This window comes from Morone saxatilis, unplaced genomic scaffold (assembly GCF_004916995.1).
Source record: "Morone saxatilis isolate NCDOM2014 unplaced genomic scaffold, NCSU_SB_2.0 Contig22, whole genome shotgun sequence".
Classification (NCBI taxonomy): Eukaryota; Metazoa; Chordata; class Actinopteri; family Moronidae; genus Morone; species Morone saxatilis.
This window is the reverse complement of record NW_023339785.1, coordinates 159,456-164,061: the sequence shown is the minus strand read 5'-3', so window position 1 is coordinate 164,061 and position 4,606 is coordinate 159,456. Positions and strand designations below refer to the sequence as shown.

The 4,606-nt window shown below is 39.5% G+C and overlaps 1 protein-coding gene across 3 annotated transcripts in view; it reads right to left on the bottom strand.

Annotated features, from left to right (window-relative positions):
• fbxo38 (F-box protein 38) overlaps window positions 1–4,606 on the bottom strand; it is a 38,793-nt gene that overhangs the window by 31,671 nt on the left and 2,516 nt on the right. The gene's annotated exons all lie outside the window — the stretch shown is intronic.

Sequence of the window (4,606 nt, the reverse complement as noted above, 5' to 3'; positions counted from 1 at the left end):
TTCTGCTGTAGAGACAAAATAATGGTGAAATTTCCACCCAAGTAAAAGTATATTTTCAATAGAGGCCATGATAATGAACTGGCAGCTGTAAGATTAGCTATGGTTTCACTGAGACCAGAGTGCTGTTGAAGGACTCCGGAAGTGTTATTATGTGCCTCTTATTAATTGTTAATAACCCCTTTACTAAATGTAACTGTAATCTGTAACAGATTATGGTTACCTTTTTCGTATTCCAATTATATGTAATCCATTACTCCACAATGGCTGAATTAGGGGTTTGGGCAGTGTTAGGACAAACTCTCATAATGTGACCTCTGCTGCACTGGCAAGTGTCAACACTGTAAACACTTATATACACATACATATTATTAACATATTGGTGCCATTTTTTAAAATGACGTCTTCTCGTCTTTCTGCATTTTCAAATAGATGAAGTGAGTCAATGACTCATCTCAGTTTATTTGGGCATTCATCGCACAATTGGACATGCCTCAAAACATACTTACTTACAGTATGACAAAAACTTCAACTAAGTTTTTATGAAACCTATCTTATCAGTGTGACATGCAGTAAAAGATTGCTGTTATCACAGTGTTTAGGGGCCTTGAGATGGATTACCTAACTCAAGCACATTTTAAGAGAGTGAGAATTATTCTTTGATAAATGGTACATTCACTGATCTGTTCTCAGTGGTGTTCTCTCTGAGAACGGCACTGTGTTTACTTCAATTTGTTCCTTTTGAACCACCCTACAATACATTTATTTTTGTCCACATGGTAATGACATAAATTCATTAACACACAAAGACCCACAAAACACACTGTCATTCATTGAGAAACATTATAAAGAGCAGTGGCTTACAACTTGGTGGGTTGTGACTTAACAAAAGGGTTGCAAGATATATCTAAGGGGTTATGAGAAGATTAGGGGAAGCTGAAAAAAGTCCCAAAACATAAAAAGTCTAGACTATGCTTGTATCCTGGAGGACGGTGGGGTGTGGTGCTGTCCTTAAATGGTAAAAACAGAGCAAAAATCTCATGTGGGGGGCAGCTGTGGCTCAGAAGTAGTGCAGAGTGGGTCGTCCACGAGTCGTCCACTAATCAGAAGGTTGTTGGTTCGATCCTCGGCTCCTCCCGCCACGTGTCGAAGTATCCTTAAGCAAAATACTGTGAATGTGTATGAATGCGTCGGTAGACTAAAAAGGCTATACAAGTACAGGTCCATTTACCATTTACCATGTGAAACAGTATGGCTGACATCAATCTCAACGTCTTAACTTACACAGCATCAATGACTGGGACCATATCTACACCAGGGACAGCAATGGGTGAGCATCAAGATGAGAATCAGGAGGTGTGGAAGAAATAGACCAGGTAAGAGGACAACTTCCACATATACACTTTACAACTAAATGCCTAACCCTAAATCTGAATCTTTAAAAGCAAGTCTTAACCTTCAAACTGTTCTTTGAAGTAGCCAGCCAACAAGTCATCACAATGCAGAAATCTAAAACTGAAATTGGTCCTCACAAAGTCAGCACAAATGTTTAGTTGAACAGGACTAGACAGCATGGTTAGTGTTAACAATGGGACTTCTAATGGAAACTTTTGGACATGAGAAAACGTATGGAGGAAGGAAAGGAGGAAATGCTGTATTTATTTATTGAGCAGTCAAAAGTCTTAAGGGCACTGCGTTAAGAGGACTTTCACATAACCCCCTACAAACACTCAAACGAGTCCCGCTCTGGGACCAAGAGACCATGATTCCCAGGGTCAATTTCACATGGGAGAAGGAGGGGGGAGGGGTAGAAAGACGAAGAGAGGCATGTGGAAGGTGAGGGAAGTGGGAGGAAGGAGAAGAATACAGGAAAAGAGAAAAAGAGATGGAGAAAGAGATGAACTCCTCTGAAGGCCAATTCACACAGAAAGTGTTTTTGATGTTTATCATTCGCCTGCCTTCCATTTTACCAAACAAATTAATCCACACCGACTCTAAGACACAGCACTCATTTAGGCTACATTTTGTTTTTTTGTTTTTTCAATTAAATCACATAAACTTATTAAATCCATCTGTAATGATAAAGGCCCCCAGTGTCTCCGGTTTCACTTTTGGCATAACTGACACAGATTTACACTCTTGTACACGCTTCAACTTCATGTGAAATTTCAATTTATCTACAGTTCAAATGACATTTCATCTGTTTTCAGCTCTTCTCTTGTTATCAATGCTTACATGCAGTGCCTGAATTGGACCAAAAAAAGGTGCCAGTACCTAAATTCAGCACAACCCTAACCCTAATTATTTTGGTGTTTTTTTTAACAAGGTCCAACTCTTTAGGGGGTTGGGGGCATGCAACTGCCAAATAGAAAAATACCAAGGTCTGGACCACAGTGATCCTTGGTGGTGTGTACTCGAAGTAAGTGTACTCATGTGCACAATCAGGAATGCCAGTATTTCAGGTACTGCTTACATACAAAATGACAATTTAACTGCCTATAGCGCCTACTTAGATTTTAAATACTTTCAGCAGTAATGCTTCCACTGACCCCTCAGCTCCTTTCACTGCTTAGACTTTAGCTAAGCAGTCAAGTTGCAATTGTTCAAGCGCTCTAAAGAACTGTATGCTGTCCTGTCGTCATCAGGTACATAAGCTGTGTCTCCACTTACAATTCATTAGTTTGGTGTCTGATGTCAACGTAATGTTAATTCAGCAGATGGCCTTCTATTGCAGTTTGAAAAAATGAAGAAAAATTGCTGCTATAATACTATTATGCACAATACTACACTAGTTTGAAGGTGCCAAACGAACATCCTTGTCTGTGAAAATCTTCTGCCAGAACTTCCTGCAAACAAACCAAACTAGACCAAGACCACCTCATTTGGTCTGGCTGTTTGATCCAGACTGTGGTCCGAAGGATGTTTCACACCTGTAATTTTGGTTTAGATCACACTGAAAAGCCTCAGAAAGCCCTGGGTCTGAAAGGCTGTTTGGTCCAGACTTTTGGAGCCCCTAGAACCCTTTAATTATCATAACATTTGTTATGTTTTTCACTGCACCATCAACAAGCTCCTGCTTCAACTGCACTGATCAGGCTCCAGTGTTTGACTCAGTATTCACTTCAGCACTACCATTTTTGGTAATTGGTTTCAAGACCCTTTTACAGTGACTTTTATGTGCTGTACTTGGTCGGTCTCTTTACTATGACACAGCGTTTAGTTCTTCTCTTAAACTTTTTTGGTGAGTCCTGGAGTTTCATTTTCAAAAAAATTTCCCATTACACTTAGCTGTGTGCGTGTGTATGTGTGTGTTTGCATGAGTACGAGAGAGACATTTAGTGTGACAGACAGATGGAGTAAAATGGAGAAAAAGCTTCCCGTGTCTGATTTACAAAGCCATGGGGAAAGAGAAAGAAGACCATATTAGGCAATGTTTGGCTCAACAGGAGAGATGGCTCTGACTGTTATCACAGCCTGTCTAAACACACACACATGCACACTCATACAGACACGTTCCTTCTCAGGGCTTGTAGCCTAAAGTTAGCCTGTGACTGTGAAGTTAGTCCGTGAAGAAACATTTGAGTTTTCAGTTTATGTAATTAATTTTCATTTGAGGGATTTTATGTGTTTTGTGTTAAATTGAGTCGATCAGGTAGTATGTGTACAGCAGTCGGGCAGTCTCCTATCATCCTCATTCTTTCCCTCCTGTGCTGTAGATTTTGTGTGTATACTCCATACTACACTGCATACTGTACACTACAATGTATACGGTTTTACTGAGAGAGAAAACTGTCAAAAGACCGTTGAGGCTGGAACTAGACAGAAGGAAGACTGCAGATCGTACGATGCATTTACTGTTTAAGAAGACAAAGGATAAGCAGAATTTAATTCAGTTTTCACCCTTTCCCCACTTTACCCCACTCACCTGGAGAACACGCAAAGATACTACAATAGCCATGGTTGTGGGGAGGGACCCATAGAGGGGTTTGTGCTAGACCCTACACATAGGTGCTTCAAAAACATTTTGATATTTAATGTAAAAATGGAACAAAGTTTGCTGTTAAAAGAGTCACTATGGCTTCAAAATGTTTGGGAACCACTGACCTAACCATATGTATCTTCTCATCCACAGCCAAGCTGCTGCAGGGCCTGTCTGTACACACTCTGTTCTGTACAACACTGCTGCTCTTAGGAAATTCTCTATAGCTTGCTAGATACACAGATCAATTTGTAGAAGGATCTCCACACTAGGATGGAACATGAGAATTCAGTAAACCTATACAATGAGGGTCAGATGATTTCAGAGGTAAAACGTTAAAATGTTCTCCATATTCACTTAAGTAGATCATTTTTATAAAAAGTACTTTTTTTATTTGCTGAAACTGAGTAGTACTTGAGACAGATGATCTGTGGAAAAATCCAATTCCTCTTAGTGCACCTAATGGCATTTGCACGAATCCACCAGGACGAAAACAGCCAGTTAGAGTTAAGAAGGATAGTTCATTGTTGAATCTCTTTCCGAGTGTCTTTATATCTTTCTTCTTCTTCTTCTTCTTCTTCTTATTATTATTATTATTATTATTATTATTATTATTATTAATATTATTAC